The sequence below is a fragment of the Natrix helvetica genome (genome assembly GCF_964273705.1).
Source record: "Natrix helvetica genome assembly, chromosome: 4".
Taxonomy (NCBI): Eukaryota; Metazoa; Chordata; class Lepidosauria; order Squamata; family Natricidae; genus Natrix; species Natrix helvetica.
In genome coordinates this window covers 47790160-47809201 of record NC_138550.1, presented here as the reverse complement: position 1 = coordinate 47809201, position 19042 = coordinate 47790160, and the positions used below count along the sequence as shown (strand labels likewise).

At 34.5% G+C, this 19042-nt stretch overlaps 1 long non-coding RNA gene across 1 annotated transcript in view; it reads right to left on the bottom strand.

Moving 5' to 3' along the window:
• Window positions 1-12779, bottom strand: part of LOC309391245 — a 57967-nt gene extending 45188 nt beyond the window's left edge. The window contains exon 1 of the long non-coding RNA XR_014175248.1: window positions 12320-12779. This is a non-coding gene — a long non-coding RNA (uncharacterized lncRNA). The remainder of the gene's footprint in view (window positions 1-12319) is intronic.
• Between the last annotated feature and the right edge of the window lie 6263 nt (window positions 12780-19042).

The following is a 19042-nucleotide window of genomic DNA, read 5'->3' as shown; positions in this document are numbered from 1 at the left end:
TTCTGCTACATAGTAACTTTTTGTAACATACATATTATTTAAGAAAAAAACACACAACTCTTGCTGAACTAGGAAACAAACAAACAAGTAATTTAAGAGTATCATCTAAATCATTTGTCATTAAAGGATAAAGATTTGCACTGTGTGATGGAATATATTTCAGAAAAACTACATATTGACCTCTTTAGGATTTTACCACCCATATAGCTTTAAAAAGTATTTCTTATTTCACAGAATCAGAGAATCATAGGAAGTCTTGCAGTCCAGCCCCATGCCCAAGGAAGGAAATCTTATTGCAACCCAAATGGTTATCCAATCTTTTCTTGAAGACCTCCAGCAATGGAGCAACCACAACTCTGTCCCATTGGTTAATTGATCTTACTGTCAGGAAATGACTCGTTGGCTTCCACCCATTGCTTCTGTCCTGTTTTCTTTTTCCTTATTGCTGATATATTGTATATTTATTTGGCTCATTATCATGACTTTTCTGCTGTCTCAGCCTGACCCCCAGCAGGTCACAAAAAATAACAATTCAACCATGTAGAAATATAAACAAATAACATAAAAATATATGTTGATAGTTTTACAATATTTTTCTAATACTTGTTTTTATTGAATAGAAAGAAAATTGCATATGATTTTAAAATTAAAGATAAGCAAAGATGGATGATTGAAAATTGCTACTAATTTTAAAACATTAATTATATTTTACCCTTATGCAACTAAAATGCACACTATACAATTATGGAGAAGGTGATTGGTGATTGGAGACCCCTAAAGACCACAGAATCCACAAAGAAGCTTTAGAAGACAAAAGAGAAGAAAAGAACTTGATAAAAGCTGCTGTGAAGCCAGAGAAAAATGAGCATTGTTGCAAATGGAAAAAAGAATGATAGAACCAAGGATATGAGAAACTATGAAGAAGACAGAACCTGTTTACAGCTATAAATGAAAGAAGGATGATTAAACTGTGAATCCCACTTATGTCATTGCGCTATATGCATTTGGGTTTTGCTTTCTTCTTCTTCTAGCAAGCATAGTTGCCTGAGAAATACAATAAATAAATAAAAAGACAAGTAGATGAATAAATAGATAAACAAACAATTTTGAAGAAAATAAAGATCATAGCGGTCAGGAGTTGATCCAATCTGGGACAGTTACTGGGTCCAGAGGTTTAGTCTTCTGAACTTTCGGACTCACATGCAACATTTCTGCTGGTAGACTTCATGCATTTTCCTTTGCAAAATGTCATACATGGAACAACATAGGTATAACAAGATTTATATGACTTCAGTCAAATTGATCGTTGTAAACGGATAGCCATTCTTCATGTGTTTATTTAGCAGATGCTCAGATCAGTGGTGGATTTCAATTTATTTTCCTACTGGTTTGCTTGTGCACACGTGCATGCTCGCACGCTGCTTCTGTGCATGCGCAGAAGTGTCCAGGTGGATAGGCGGAGCCTCCCACCACCGCCACTACCGGTTCGCCTGATCTGTGGCAAACTGGCAGAAACCCACTTTTGGCTCAGATGTCAAATATGAAATAACAGAAAAACAAGAATAGGCAACAATCAATATAAAACTCTGTCCTAAATCCAGAAAACTCTGTCCCTAATCATGAGCTTTCTCCATCAAATCCTCAAGAACGTTGAACGTTGGCTTCTTAAAAGAGAAAAGGTAGAGATAAGAACACTGGCTATGTCAAGAGACAATTGCGTCTAGCAAGGCTGCTGGAAAATAAACTGCTGGAAATAGCCAGACATGATAAGGGACAACTGTGCTCAGGAGGGATCAGAAGCTGCTGATAAGTAGTCTTCTCACCAATATCTCCAGAGCAAAGCCCTATCAAAAGTTTCCTGTCAAGTATTGCCAAGAATCTTTCTTGGAAATTTAACTCACTTTTTTTTTAGATTTTCTCTATTGCAGCTTCTATGAACCTAGATTTCTTGGGAGATTGCTTATATGAAGTATCCTGAATTTATGACTTTGAGATATGATAATTGGGGGAAGGGAGAGAGAGACAGAAAGAGGAATGATGCAGGCATACAGGCTATATACTCATTGTTTACTGACCTATAGTATTCCATGTTTCTCTTCTATTGTTTCTTATCAATCTCCTCAAAGCAATCAGTATACTTGCACGCACATAAGTTCAGCAATGGGTTGGATAAAGGAATAGATACTAAAATTAAACCCCAAGTGGTGTTGTTAGCCAATACAACTAATCCTTGGCTGACAACCACAATTGAGCCCAAAATTTCTGTTGCTAGGTGAAACATTTAAGTGAATTTTGCCCCATTTTACAACCTTTCTTGCTACGGTTGAATCACTGCAGTTGTTAAGTTAGCAACAGAACTGTTAAGTGGTTTTTCTATTGATTTTGCTTGACAGAAGGGCACAAAAGACAATCACATGACTCTAGGACCCTGCAACCATCATAAATATCAGTTAGTTGCCATGCATCCAAATTTTAATCACGTAAATGTGGGAATGCTGCAACAGTCATAAGTGTGAAAAATGGTCATAAGTCATTTTTTCAGCGCCATTGTAACTTTGAATGGTCATTAAGTGAACTATTGTAAGTCAAGGATTACCTGTAGAAATCTGGGATTGGTGATAGAGACTCAGTTTATTTTACATGAGTTTGACTGATCATGGAAAAAAGCAGATTCACACTTTGGAGAGTTACTTTGCCATTCAGTATTGGATTTGCTGCCTGAATTATGTCTTTAGTGACATCCCATCTTGATTATTGAATATATAGGTAGTTCTCATTTAATGACTACAATTGGGACCAGCAACTTCATCATTAAGCAAAGTGGTTGCTAAGTGAAACCGTGACTGTGCTTATGATCTTATCCATCTGTCCTTTGCTTCAGAAGCCCGCAAAGGTCATAAATGCCAGAACTAATCAACAAAGTTATTTTTCATCAATGGCATAACTGCAAATAGTCACTAAGGGAGACAGTCACTAAACAAAATCTTGAAGCACATCAAAAATGGTTTATTTTACTGTAACGGAGAAAGTTGGAAGTCAATGCTTGTTTTTCTTTTTTTTCCCCCTTATCTTCCTTCACTCTCTTTTCCCTCCCGGCACTATTTTTTATTTACTTTGTATTTTGTATTTTATAATAAGTATAATATTTGTCATTGTACTTAAATACAATGAAATTGGTTCTTTAATACTTTATAACTGAATAAAAATGTTAATAGAGAAAAAAGAAATACATCAAAAAATTGTAATTAGTGCAAAAAGTGGCTGCTAATTGTTCTGTACAGTACGATGTAGACTGATACTATACTAGTTGCCCCACTGAACAAGATCAGCATTATCAAAGGGATTTATTCCGCATCATTTTTCATCCACCGCATTTGATTTCCATTCTCTCAGTATTAACACAAATGTAAAGATGAATTTATTTCAACAGGAGTATAACTGCAAAATTATTTTAGTCTCTATAGCATATACAATATTCAATATTAATTTTGATTTGTTTTTAATACTTTATTACCTGTTCCAGTGTAATTTGTTTTAAATTTGTTAGACACTATATTTGTTAGAACAGAAAAGCAGGGCATTAAATCAATCAATAAATCCAAGTGGTACAAATCTGATGATAATAGTAAACAATAGAAAGGAAAATAAAAGTTTTATTACCCATATGGAAGGTCCTGATAATCATATATGTCTTAAATATCAGAGAAATCAGGGATAAAGAATTCTTCTAATACTTAATATATGTAACTATAATAAAGGGGCTGATTGACATATTAGGTTTAAATCCCTGGCCACGCTTGGAGCATTAGTGAATACAATTTACAGTAATCGTAGCTGAAAGCCAGTTGGGAGCTGGTACCAGTTATCATGTATCATTCTGCTTCATGAATTGTTAAATATTTTTCAACAGGGATGATGTGCTCTGATGTCTGCTACTGGTTCGCTTTGCTACTGGTTCACTTTGCGTGCATGCACACCACATACTGACAGGGCTGAAAAAAGAGGATTAAGAAGTCTTTTCTGAGTCTGCAAAGGTAAGTAGAATAGTGAGGGGAAGGGAACAGCTGTGCTGCGCAATTTAGATTCCCTGCTTTCTAGCAAATATAACTCATGTGGCACAGCTGATTGTTGCACAGCTGATTGTTGGAACTACCAGTTCACCCGAACCGGTAGCATTTTTTACTACTGGTTTCGGCAAACCAGTCTGAACCGGTAGCATTTCACCCCTGTTCTTCAAGGGTATTTTCCTCAATATGCAAGTATGGTCTCAGGCCCAACTTCACAGGCCACACATCCTATTTAAAAAAATGGGCCACATTACAGACCTTACCTAGGTCTGCACTCCTTCAGCAAATGCAGTAAAAGAGTAGTTTCACTAAATTGTGAAGCAAACGTTTATCCACAAATACTCTAGAAAACAATACCAGTTTAGCAACTTTATTATCTGCTGTCAAAAGCTACCACTGAACTGAACTGACATTTGATCAGAAGACATTTTATAAAGAAGATTGGTAGAAAAGAATGATTCTTCTCAGTTTGCATTTAGTTGATTTTGAAGATTGTAGCAACTTCTTAGTTGGGTGTCATTTTTAAGACCAAGTTTAGTATAATCAAAAAGAATAATCACATTATTCAAAAATGGGGATTTTAGCTAGGGCAAAGAATAAAGTTGTTGTGATCAATATTTGGTTTAACCATTTTACCCAATGGTAAGGTTTACATGAGGCAGCTTTTAAAATGGATTGTGCCTATAGATTATGAAGTTCACTTGAAAAAGGAGGCATGCCATACTTTCCATGTCAATTTACTGAAGGTATAGAAAAAGAGTTATGCAGAATATAAAGAGGATGTCCCTGAAAGACAGAAGCAAGATCTATTATAGAGACAATGGTCAGATAAATACAGCATAAACTCATTCAAAGAAATAAACTTGAAAAAAATCCCTGACAAGCATCTCTCTAATTCACTGAAGATGAAGGAAAAGAAATGCACAATTAAGAGCTGCAAGATTCCATTACTATAGCTCTTCTAATAAAAGTTTATATCTATGTGGCATTGGTTTCTTATTCCATACTGTTCTCGTAGAAGCCAGCGGGAAATATGAAAATATTTGACTGGAATGGTTGCTTCCTTCTGAGAAAGATCTATCATAACTTTCAGTGTCAGTTACCATAGTGTGTAATTAAGGTAAACAAAATGTACAATTTTCTTTTGGTCTCTGCATACCTGTTAAGCTTGTCACAATATAAGTGCCTACATGGAACAATAATACATGCTCATTCTGAACTTGCCTCCATAAATTGAGATAATTGAAAAAGAAAGCAGAAATGTTGGACCTCAGCATTACTGAGAGGTATAATAAAAATATGCCTGTTTGCCTATACATCTAAAGAATAACTACTGTAATAACTGTCTGTGCTAATAATCCTAAATGTTTCAAATAGTTCTTTGGGAAGTATACAGTACTTAAACTATGATTCATTTGTTATTGTATATACTTAAAATTATAATAATCCGTTACATACATGTATTTATTTTATTTGTTAGTTAAATTTGTATAGCTACCATGTCACAAAAAAACAACTTTAAGTAGTATGCAACCTTGAAAAATACACAGATTAGACACAAATATGAACTAGCATAGGAGTTTATACAGGGGTGAAATGCTACCAGTTTGGACTGGTTCACCCAAACAGGTACTAAGGATGCCACCCAAACTCGTAGTAAAAAAGAAGCTACCAGTTTGGGCAACCGATTTTTCCGATGATCAGCTGTGCTGCATTATTTATATTCGCTAGAAAGCAGGGTTACCTGCTTTCTAACTAATCTAAATCATATGGCACAGCGAATCCCTCCCCGCTGTTCGCTTACCTTTGCTCGATAGCAGGCTCTTCCCACTTGCCCAGATGTCATTTTGATGCTCTGCATATGCACGGAAGGTCCTGCGCATGCGCGGAGGTGATTCATGTGAGTGGAGCAAGCACATGCGCTCACATTGCTACTGAACCATTAGCAAAGGTAAGTGGATTTTACCCCTGAGTTAATCACTAGTAAATGATGTAAATATAATTAATTGTTCTACTGTTATGACTGGCAAAAGGAAGTATGTTGGAAACTATAATATGAAAAGGAGGGAGATAGTTGAAGTGAAAACTAATATGTCCAGGTTGAAATTTCATTGGGAGTGTAATCGGTAGTAGTAATAACTTTGAGGAACAGGAAGAAGAGCTGCAACCAACACAGTGGTCTTAGTCTGGGGCAGAAAATTATTTGAAAAAGAAGTGTATTCAGATTTTTAAGATTCTGTTGCTATACTACATGAACATTATGACACTAAGCAGTATGAACATTCGTATCTTTGTTTCCCTAATCTGTTGTTGAAACAGACAAGAAGTAAAAAAAGCAAGAAAATTTTTAAGAACATCTTTGCCATAGCTTTTTCCCATAGACGTTCTGAATATGTAACATCCACATTCTTGTTGTCATCTATAGGAAGCATATGCTTATGTTTTACTTGAACATACTTCCACCATGTTTACCAAAACAAGTATGATAAAAATATAATTCAAGAAACTTCAAGTTTCAAGAATAATCTAGTTAATTTTCTGATGATGAAGTGAAACTATTACAGTGGCTGTAATAATCTCTTGCTGAGGTGTTGTTGAAAAGATTGCACTATTGCAGATGATTTCCTAATGTTTATTTCAAATCCCTTGTACTGTGCTTTAAAATAAGTTATTTGGAAGCAATTTGCCTACTATGTACAATCTTCAAATAATTGAATATGACAGTCTTATAATTATAGATTTTATTTATATACTTGTGTATCTACCCACCATAAAATCAAAACAATGGGTGGCTCAAAATCCCAATATAAAAACAATATCATACAAACAATTAAAACAAAAAAAGTAAAATAAAAAATGCAACTCAAGATACATCTTGCAACTTCAGCTTCATCTTGTCCCAGTGTGTGGAGGGAAGTCAGATTGTCATAGCTCTCTGCTGAAGAAATTGCCATTGAAAATATATGCTTCATAGATCTTACAAGGAAAGGACCTGATGCATGCCTATTGCATCCAATTGGATAGGCAACATATTTCCTATAATTTCTGTAATCCCAATTACTATCTTTATTGTTCTCCTTAGTTCATTTCAAACATGGAACATCCCATTTTTCATTTCCTGTAAAAGGAAATGGAACTTTTCACAAAGTGGAAAGCAATTACCCTTGTTTATCCATTTCAAATAATTGTAAGGCATGAATTTTGTATATGGAAAAATAATAAAGTAGAAAAGGTAATATAGAAAGATAACTTTGTGACCATATCTAAATGAACAATATCAGTCTCTTCACTGAACAAATTTGTTCATTTAGATAGATGAAGGGTAGATTCCACATACTGCAAAACAGTAGATTCTTTTGAAAAATATATAGCAGAATAAATTGATACAAATTATGAATAAAACAAATATTTTAAAATAAATATATAGTATAATGACCAGTAACTTAACATTTTAGCCTAAAGAATGCAATAGGAAAACAGAATATTAATAACTTAAATAAATGTTATAGTATAAATTATCTGATTTTCTTTTCAAATTGGTGTTATGGGATTTACCCCCCTGCCTTTTAGGGAAACCACAATCAATGAATCAATAATCCAGTTAAACTCAATTATTTTGAATGTTACAAAACCTCAGTAAAACAAAGTAAAACAAAGCAAAATAAAACAAATTGGTTTATTTCTAAATTAGTTCAGGTCTAAAATCCAGAAAACACGAATTTATTAAAAAGAATTCATTGCTATATAAAAATAGAAATTAAAAAGAAATTAGTAATTGAATGACAAAAATAAAGCAACAAACTTTTTAAAACTTTTATTCACATCTAAAAATGCATCTAAAAAGTAATGTTCTTTCTAGACATAGTTCTTCTAGTTGCTATGTAGCGTTGGTCAGATTCAGAAATCGTAGATTGATTCAGAAAGACAGACTCATTCTAAGTAAGTCTCAAATGTATGTGCATGTTATATTTTTCTCCTTTTTAAATAATCTGTTTGGTCTAAGCAGTCACCCAATTATATCATAAGTAGAATAACAAATGGAGTGCATTATGCCTTGTGGACCATAGATAGTTGAGAATGCAAGTGATCTTCATAATTCTGATTTCTTGAATTACTGCATATTGTCCTACACCTCATTCCTTAACATTACAAAGCAGCAACTACTGTACGTGGCAAGAGTACTTCATCATCACAGTTCCCTGTATTTGCAGCTTACTGGTCAACTTACTGACCAGCTGGAAGCATCCGGTAAGCAATTGCATTTCTTCCCAACATTCTTCTCACAAGAAGAATTAAATTTAAATTCAGGGTCATTTTTCTTTCAGATGGATACCAAATTCAGTTCCAAACCACTGAAAAATAAATAGAGCTCTTCCAATTGACAATTCAGTTGCAATAATTTGATGCAATAATTTGTATCAGTGGTGGGTTGCCAATTTTCTAAATACCGGTTCGGATGTGCTCCCGCACACGCTCCTTGGCCACCCATGCACAGACACGTCCGGGTGGGTGGAGCTTCCCACCGCCGCTACTACCGGTTTATCCGATCCAGGCCGAACCGGCAGCAAGCCACCACTGATATGTATTACTTCTTTGCATCTTCATCTATTATAATGGTTAAGTGGATCTTCCTCAGCCTCCTATGTTCATCACCATGGAGTTTTTACTTTTAAGGCTGAAAGTATCACACTAGCTGCTTTCCCTCTTCATTGACCCCTTCAACAGTAGAGAAAAGAATAAGAATTTACTGAATACAGTCACATTGCACTTTTAATAACTTTTTAATACTACAAGCAACGGATAAGCAGCAAGAAAGAAAAAGAGAAACTTAGGGACTCTCTCGTAAATGAAAGCCAATCATTTAGAACAATATTTGCTTTGTTCTACGGATAAAATAGGTTTTATACATACTTTGCAGCAAATTTAAACTCTCATATAGAAACTCATTCTGTTCAATTTATCCTAGAACTGAAATGCTGACAAAACAGAATTCCAAGAATCAGAAGTAATTACGTCCAAGTGTTTTCTATGCCAGACATTTTTTAAAAGGCCACTGAACATAGATTTTCAAAGGCCAGTATCAAAAAAAACTCAATGCTGCTTATTCCAGTAACTTAGTTTATTGGAATAAGCAATTTTGAAGGGTTTTTGCAAGTTAATTTTAAAATGTGTAATTTTAAAATATTTTTATTGTAATGACATAGTAATTTCTCCAAATGATTTACATATTAATGGTCATTTATAGTCTTCTTACATAAAAATAACAAATTCAATGGTAAGAAATCCAGAAAAGAGAAATACTATGTGGTAAGAAGGATATTAATATAATGAATCAGTGAAATGTTAAATTCTCATTAGATGAGAAAATAGCAGTTAATCATTTTATTGAGCAAACTTGTTTTCTACACATATTACTAAACGTGTTTATTCAGAATTTGTACCATTATACTGATTAGAATTATTCCATAAGTAAATGTCCTTAAGAGAGCAGCAAGCATGATGTTGAACTGTACTTTATCATGTTTCAAGACCTTGTGTCATTAAAATGATTAAAAATTGCATATGTAACTTAATTTGTATGTATATGTATACCATATATATATAAAGTTTGTGTGTGTGTATTGCACACTACATTACATACTACTTTTATCCAACTCTTCTTATTTTAAGTGAATGGTGCTGAATAGTAAAAGGAACTTATGAAAGTTAAATTTCTTTTAAAGATGCAGCTAGGAATTTTGCAGATTTGTTTTTGCTACAAAAATCTTTGTCTTAATAGTCAGTTGTGAAATATATAATACTATATACTATAATTCAATATTTTTGTTTAAGAATATAGTGGGCAGTAGTTTAATGAAGGCAAAGTTCCATCACAATTCTTAACTCATTTTGCTGAAGTAAGTTTTATTGATCTCAACATGGCTTCCATAAGATGAACATAGGATGTCTGAGAAATGAATGACACTATATAGTTTAGAAGAATTTATCTTCAGTTTACAATTAGAAGACATTGAACAGGCCAATAGGAACATAAATTTAGATAAGGTCAGGGCATTTTTTGGGAACATCTGATCACAGTTTCTTCCCCCTCCCTTCTTTAATTCCAAGGAACAAAAAAATAAACCACTATCGATTTTTAAATTATTATTTAAACACATGTCTACCAAACGTTTAGCAAGATATCTTCCATTCTGGAACCGTGATGTGACAGTTACCAAATCAATATACTGTGGTCAAAAAGTTATGATCTTAAGAAAAGTTTCTATTCCAATAATATTACTTCAAACTGTAATATAGAAATTATTTATCTCTGCCAATATCATATATTAGTTCAATATCCTTATTCTGCATAAACAAAAGATCTCTTAATTATTTTAGTCAGACCAAATACTTTATGAAATTAAAGTTTCTGTTTTGAATCTGAAGTCAAAAGTTAATTATATTGGATCACTAGCTATATAGAATGTTAAAAAATACCTAATTATTATTGACTATTTTTATTTTCATATTCAAAACCATATGTAAATTACAACCACTTTATGATCTATATGATTTATTTGGGAGAACATTTTTTTGCTAAAGAAAAGCTTCATTGTACTATGTTTTTCAACCTAGCAACTTTTTACAAGAAATCTCCAACTATATCTGCTAACGCACTTATAGTTGATATGCTTTATTAACACAATGAATCTATTAGTTAAACATATTTTTATTCTGGAAATTTCCAGAGTGATATAAGGTATGTATTACATTTTAAGGAATTGGTTACTGTATTATAATTTGGACTACTGCTATATGATATTGAATAACTACAAAACTGACAAGAATTTGGAGATCTTCAGTTTGTTTTTTAATGACAACTGAAAGTCTCCTAGATGCTTACTTTTCAACCACTGGATTCAGTTATATATCACATTCATATGCAGTAGAAGATTTAATTATAATAGATGTGTAAAACAAAATTCCCACCTATAGCATTTAAAAATACAACACATGAATCCATGGTGAATTTTTGAGTGATTTCTTATTAGCTACCACAAGAACAAATAAAAAAAATAGTTTAAATGTTCCCAACCATAAAGTACATATCTTGTTTAAATATGTAGATTTTACAGAGATTAAACATTCTAATATTAAGCACATATTCAGCCATTGTAACATTTTTGTCCCAAGACAGTTCTTCTAAACTTTACTTGCACAATATCTAATAAGTAATTATATAACTTTAATAAAATATTTTCTTTAAAACTTAAATTAAGGAGACAAAATTCTAGAAAGTGTTTACTTACTCTTCATTTAGCTCTAATGAACTGAAAAGGTAAAGAAACCTTCTGTATCTTGATGTGTTTTGAAGCAAAACTTATCACTGTAAACTGACCCAAATGAGATATGCTTATATTGATTTTCTGGGAAACTATATATATAAGTACAAACCTTCTATACCACTAAGCTCAATGAAACCTATTCTGAATGGTGAGCAGTCTGAAAGAAAGTAAAATGATAATTCCAACAATTTTGCATACCATGAAAAAAGAACCTGGAATGAAAAGGAATGTTTCACGTCCATGTATAAAGTCATTTTGACATGCCTACACAACTGGTTATGGCAGCTTTCAGAGTAATTCCTAATCACAAAAAAGAAAGAAAGAAAAAATGCTCCAGGTTCTTTTAAAGAAAGCTCTCGTTGGGAAGTTGATTCTGGCCAAGTGCCAAAATCATGTGCAAAAGGGGCCCTCATTATCAATTCATGGCAGCCTTCAACGCTAACAAAAAATGTGACCCAACAGGCTGAAGCAACAACAAAAATTAAAAAGTATGAGACAAAGACAACTTACTTAATATTCCCTTCAGAGCTACGTTAAACTGAAGTTATTCAAACCTTATTAGTCCATAGCTATTCTCAGCTGCATTTCAATTTTTATACAACTCTGTAAAAGTTGAAGGCATGCTTTGAATCTTTTCCCAAACGTTAGGTCTTTTTAAAAAAAATACTTCTATGCAATAGCTGAACTATTTTTTCCACACTCATACCTAGAAATCTTTTTTCTAAGTAGGCATAAGAATATCTAACATGTTGATTTCTATGAAGATTCTAAAGCTAAATAGCACAATATTTTGCCAGTTTTTAAATAGAATTAATTCTCAGTCAGTTTTTAAGGATATATTCATGAAAGCAAGGCAGTTTACTAATTTGCAGTTAGCTGAATTTTGCTACACATTCTCAGAAACATAAATTTGATAGTCAGCCTTACCTAGATGTCGTCTTGCTTTTCTGCGGATCAAAAAGTTTCCTGCCTAAGCACACAGATATTCTTTCACAACCCATAAAGGCCCCTTTTATTAATCCAGGACGGTAACAAACTTCTTTCTGCACCATATTGAGAGCAGGATGCATCAGCTTTCAAGACAGAACACATTTTAATACACAAATGTTGGCAGATTGCATAATACTGAATTGATCTTCAAGAGGGAAAGGACTTTTGAAAAAAAAAAGGGTAAGAGGGTGCGGTTAGATGTTAGGCTATCCCTGAGAAAAGGCCTAGGCTGCACTAGTACCTAACTGCTAGCAGAAGCTTACTGGGAAAGGAGCCAATGGAATGACTTTGTTTGACCCAGCTGCCAATCTTTTCTGAAGCAGTGCGCCAGACTAAACACTGACACTATTTTAACTCAAATCAGGCTACAGCAGCTGTTTGCTTTCCTGCTCTAAGCTATGCACCATGGCTGTGATGACTCTGCATGGCATTCTATCAGGTTAAAATATGTTCCTTGTTTGGTTTGTCATATAGCAGTCATTAAGTTTAACCACTTCCTCTCTCCTGGTAAATGAAAGTTGATATTATGCGATCACTGAAACTTCCCGTAAAGAAAAAAAAATTACCATGGAATTCTAGAGATTATGAAAGAGTAGAAAGGCTACAAAACTAGTAGCAGCACTAACAATACTAGGACTGCTAAAGAAAACTTCATTCCCTCATCTCAAAATATATATTGTCTGACATATTTAAAATGCTTTAACAATAATATATTGCATTTTCAATTATAGACTAAAATTATATTTTAACCAGCCTACTATGGTGCTGCTGGTGATGGTTATGACCAAGAAGAATTAATTAAATAGAATTAATTCTATCAGATACTTAAATAACAAGGCCAGACTAAGTATATCTTATCTAACAGTTTCTACTTTTGTTGAAAAATTATGGCTACCTTCTGGTTTAAGTAATATTCCTTCAAGACAAACAGCTTCTGACAATCCTTATTGATACAACATACTGTCTTTTCTAACTATACTCCATCTTCTGTTGTCAGTCACCAGTTTCAGTAGAAGAATAGAGCCACAGCTCTGTATAGCCTTTTTGCTTCATTTGTGCCTGTAACTTTTAAATCTTCTGCTGCAATATGAGTCTTATGTTTTATGGGTCATATTAGAGAATGTAGAGATATACAGTACACCAGGATGCACATATTCTGCAATTACCACACTTAGATTCTGTGATTTAGAAACTCTTGAACATGCTTCATTGTGCTGCTCTTCACAGCTTCTTATACAAAGAGGTTTTTCATGCATATGCTTGAGAGCTGTTGGAGAAGACATGCATAATGCTGATTATATACTAGATGATATATTGACATTCACAATTACCTAGATTTAACATACTTACAATGACTTACAAAATAACGAACTGAACATCCCACTTTGCTACAAACTTGTTATCCAGTTTCAAGTGCTGAGGATTTAGCAAACAATATACCTAGATCTAGCATAAACTAGATTCACATAGAGTTAAATTTATAGTCAATTCCTACTCAGTTTTTATTTATTTATTTCTATTTATTTCTTTAAATTATATTTCTATCAATCTCACAAGAGAGACATTATTGATTGCTGTGGAACCTTATGAACTGCAAAGCCACCAGGCTATAATGTTAAAAACTTATAACATATAAATGTTATAAACTTATTTTCAATAGACCTGATTGTTCTAAACTACTTGGCCAGACCAGCGGGTCATGTTCCAGGATGCTTGCAAGCTTGCAAGCCATGGCAAGTACACAACAATTTATAGAGATTTTAGCCATGGCTTTAAGAGACAGATACTGTTTCAAAGGTAGACAAATCATGAAAGTAGCAACTATAAGGGTAATAACTACACATTTAAAGGGCTGGAGGCAGGATGTACAGTAATGATCTTCTGAAAATACATTTCTCTACAGCAAAATAAAATCAGTGGCTTCTTTCCAGAAATCAACTGTAGTGGCACAAGGGTAAGCCAACCAGTTCTTCAGAAAATTCCTTAACACCTTGAATATCCATAGCACTTTACATATTCTTTTGTCTGGAGAAACTCTACTCTTTCTTTTGCCATGAAGCAGAATTTGGCAAGAACAGAAATTTGAGATATGTTTGCTTATTTTGGGATGAAAGACCTATTGAATTTCCAAGCAGCTCTCTCCTGTGGCTGGTTCTGAAAATTATAGCTTCTAATATAATAAAATACATGCATTAGACAGTTAATATACACAAAGCAACAATATAAAGCAGATGGCAAACATTGGATTTCATCCTGAAGGCCTTAATGTGCCTGCTCATCTAGAAATATGATAGTAATACAAATTTAAAAAATTTAAGTAACTATAATCAGCAGATATAATTTCAATCTGAGCTGAATCTGATCATAAGAAGCTGAAATAAAACAATTAGAATATTTTGGCCATTGAAAATAATCCATATAGTCAAAAACTCTATAAATATGGAATCTAATAATTATGTTATTTATGGCCTGATTTGAGAATAATTACTAAATGCTTACATGGACAGATCTTAGGTTTTTGTACTTTCTTATATTCTTCTGTAGAGGTTCTGTGTCATAAATTCCTGAAAATATTAAAACACAGCCAACACAATCTAAGCATACTTATTAGCTTATGGTTAATAAATGCAAAGCAGTTTGAGCTTGCCAAGAAAGTAACATTATTCTTTTTCTTAAGGAAATGAACAACTTTATCTCAACAAGGCACTTTGCCATTTAACCTGTCTTGACCAGCAAGCAGTTACAGAAACATTAGAAGCAAAGAGAATTCCCTTTCTTAAAAATAAAGAGATTGTGATGCTTTATGAAAGTAATTTCCAGGGGGAACGTCACTCAAATCCTAGTTGAAGGAAAAGATCCCTTCAGATCTTGGATCTAAAATTCAGGCCAGCAACTGTTTATCCAGCAATGTATAAACATAAATCTTTGTGTATCTATGTATGTATTTGTGTGTGTGTGTGTGTGTGTGTGTGTGTGTGTATGGATGTAGATCAGTGATGGGTTTCAAAATTTTTGAGAACCTCTTCTGTAGGTGTGGCCTGCTTTGTGGGAGTGGCTTGCCAGCCATGTGACTGAGTTGGAGTGGCATGGCAGTCATGTGACTGGGTGGGCGTGGCAAACTTGTAAAATATGGTGAAACTCACTTAACAACGCTCTTGCTTAGCAACCAAAATGTTGGCTCAGAAACTCTGGCATTTAAAGCATGTAAATCTTAAAGCTGTCAAGTTACAAGACCCTTGCAACCCTAACCTTTAGAAAAAAAATCCCAGGGGTGTTCAAACTAACATTTAAAATGTGGTGAAACTCACTTAACAACGCTCTTGCTTAGCTACCAAAATGTTGGCTCAGGAACTCTGGCATTGAAGTGTGCAAGTCTTAAAGCTGTCAAACTGTCAAGTTACAAGACCCCTGCACCCCTAACCCTTCATAAAAAAAACCCAGGGATGTTCAAACTTGACAGCTTTAAGACTTTAAGATTTAAATAGGACTCTTAGAGGCAGGCGGGACAATTAGTGAGCCAGCCAATCAGTGAGCGGCATGCGGGGCAAGCGTGGTGCGGACAGGCAGGGGGAGGGAGCTGGAACCGGTTCTAAACGGCACGGTAGATTTGTGGAACCTCTTCTATAGAAGAGGTTAGAACTGGCAGGAACCCACCCCTGATGTATATGGTGTAGATGTACATATAGAAATAAATATAGAGATATATACGGATACTGATACGGTTACAGATGTAGATATAGATATTGATCTCTAGATATCCCGAGCTTTAGCAAGTCTTTGGTATAAGCAACTCATACAAAAAAGAAACATTGAAATTTTTCACAAACAGGATATTCCTAAATGTATTTTTTTTGTATATTTTTCTCATTTATTGAAACAGATCCAACAAAAATTCACACACACCAACTCACACACACACACACACACACACACACACACTTATTCAAACATTTTTGCTTTGACACACAAATGATATATATTATAATATATATTATTAATATACTAATAATTAATAATTTATGTTTGTGTGTGAGGGTGTATGTGTGTGCATCAAATATCGGCAGCTGTCCTCTGGCAAGTGTCAAAACCACCATTATTGAATGAAACCCAGGTCATCAATAGTGATTTTTGATTCTATGGGCTTGGTATTTTGCACAATCAGATAATGTTCAGGCTGTTCAGTTATGTTCAGGCTGATAGCCAGGCTGTAGAGCACAGCAGCTTCTGCAGAGTTGTTCAGCATGAACTACAGAACACTTTCCTTGTGTATTAGGCATCAGCAAAGAGGATTTCTTGAATATTGTATGGAGAAACTCCATAAAACTGTATTTTCTCAGGCAATGGGGAAGAATGGAAGAACAGAACAGAACAGAACAAAGTAGAAACATAGGACTGGAAGAGATCTTGGAGGCTAACCTCCTTTGTAGTCCCAGTCCCTGCCTAAGGCAATACACTTTATACCATGCCTGACAAATGGTTACTTTCTTGAAAATCTCTACTTATGGACCACCCACTGTAAGGAAATTTTTCCTTAGTTCCAAGTTCAATCTCCCTCTGATGAACTTCTATCCATTGCTTCTTGTTAGGGGCCAATCCCCTCTTCTCAAGTACAGAAAAACAGCTATCATGCCACCCCTGAACTTTCTATTTGTTGGGTAGTCATGCCTAGTTCCCTTAACTGTTCATCATATGATTTAACATCTAGACCATCATCATTTTTGTTGCTCTTCCCTGCAATCTTTCTAGGGCCTCAGCATCCTTTTTTTGTATCTTGGTGAGCAGAATTGAATGCAGTGTTCCAAGTAATATTATGGTTACCTTAATGATAAAAGTAACCTATTTCTGATCTTTTTGAAGTTCTGCATTTTTAAAAATATAAAATGGTATTAGAAAATATCTTTATCTGCATTCTGCAGCTGTCCTTCAATGGATCTCCATATTGGAATATATGTATTAGTTTATTTTCTTCTTCTAGGCTGAAACAGATCATGAAAATAGTTTACATGTTTCAGAAGTAATTATTTATAAAAAAGAATCATTGATTAATCAAATTTAAAATACTTTTTCCCAATCCACAAGCAACTGTGTAATTTATTTCATTTACAGCATATGTATTTGGGCTCGTAATATTCTTATAAAAAATAAACTTTCCTTTGGATATAGAGCTATTGAGCGAACAATATATTTCAACATAATTATGAAATGAGAATAAATGTAATCTGCGCTTCCTTTGTTTTTATATCTAATTCTACACACTCATAGTACAAGTTAAAACCATATCCTATTTGGTTAAGTAAAAAGTAACAGAGAGGTAAAAGTTCGTAAGAAATTGTATCATGCTCAGCAACCTGGTACTATGCAATTAATTACAATCTGTCAAGGATATAATAGATAGATAAGGAAATACCAGATGAACGTATTATTCAGTGGCTCATTCAGTGTCTGAGTTAGAAGGTGCAATGATACTGAACAAGTGGTAGAACCACTTTGAAATTTCAGCCATTGCCACACAGTCAAATGATTGTTGATGTGTGCATTTGGCAAACAGTTTGCACTTACAATAGTTGCAATGTCCGTGGTCACATAATCACCACTTGTGACTTTCCCTGCTGGCTTCTGTTAAGCAAAGTCAGTGGCAAAGCTGGCAAGGAAGATCCCAAGTTGTTCTAGAAGGTCCCCTCACCTTCTTGAACGCCACAGCAGTCTTTTCTTTCATCCTCCTCCTGTAATAAGCCCCATTCTGCCCTCTCCTTTCTCCTTGTGCAGATACTGCCTTGTTCTCTCCTTTCTTTGGTTCCCCCTGTGATCACATGTAACCAAACCCTCCTTTTGTCAGCCTCCCACACAGCCACAATCTCTTTCTTTTGGCCTCCCTTCACATGCATTGCATCAAGCCTTCTTTCTCTCAGCTTCCCTTTGGTTGCTCACAGCTACACCCCCATTCAACAGTCTCACTTTGCACACACTTTGTCAAGGATAGGTAGGCACTAATATTGTGCCTATCTATCCTTGGCCTACCTGGAATCACATGCACTTGCTGTCTCACCACTATACCTGGCTACCCAAACTTGCACATGGCCTGTGTAAGCCTCTCAGGATCTCCCCCACACCACCCCGTGACACTTCTATCGCTTCCCATTTAGCAACCTGTGCATCTTAGCAATAGTGCTTAGACTTATATACTGCTCTAGAGTGCTTTACAGCAGTTTCTGGGTGCTTTACAATGTCAGCTCTTTTTTTTTTTTTGCATATTGCTCCCAACAAACTGGGGCTTCATTTTACTGACCCCAGAAAGACGAAAGTCTAAATCAACCTCACTCCCCATCAGGATTGAACTGCGGACTGTGGGCAGAGTTACTCTGCAATACTGCATTCTAACCATTGCACTACTGGAGTTGCTTGGTTTTATGATGACAACTTGGTCTATCTGGATTACCGTTGTTAAGTAATGCCATCATGTGATGTCAGTCCTCATTACCACATTGCTTAGGAACAGCGTCCCAGTATCAATTGCTATTATAACCTGAGGTCTACCTATATTTTAAGTAATCTGCTTTTTTTACACTGATGCAGATTAGACAAATAATTGCATTTTCATTTTATGAAGAAACATCAGATCTCTAGTCATTAAATAATCATACAATGTTTATTGTATCATGT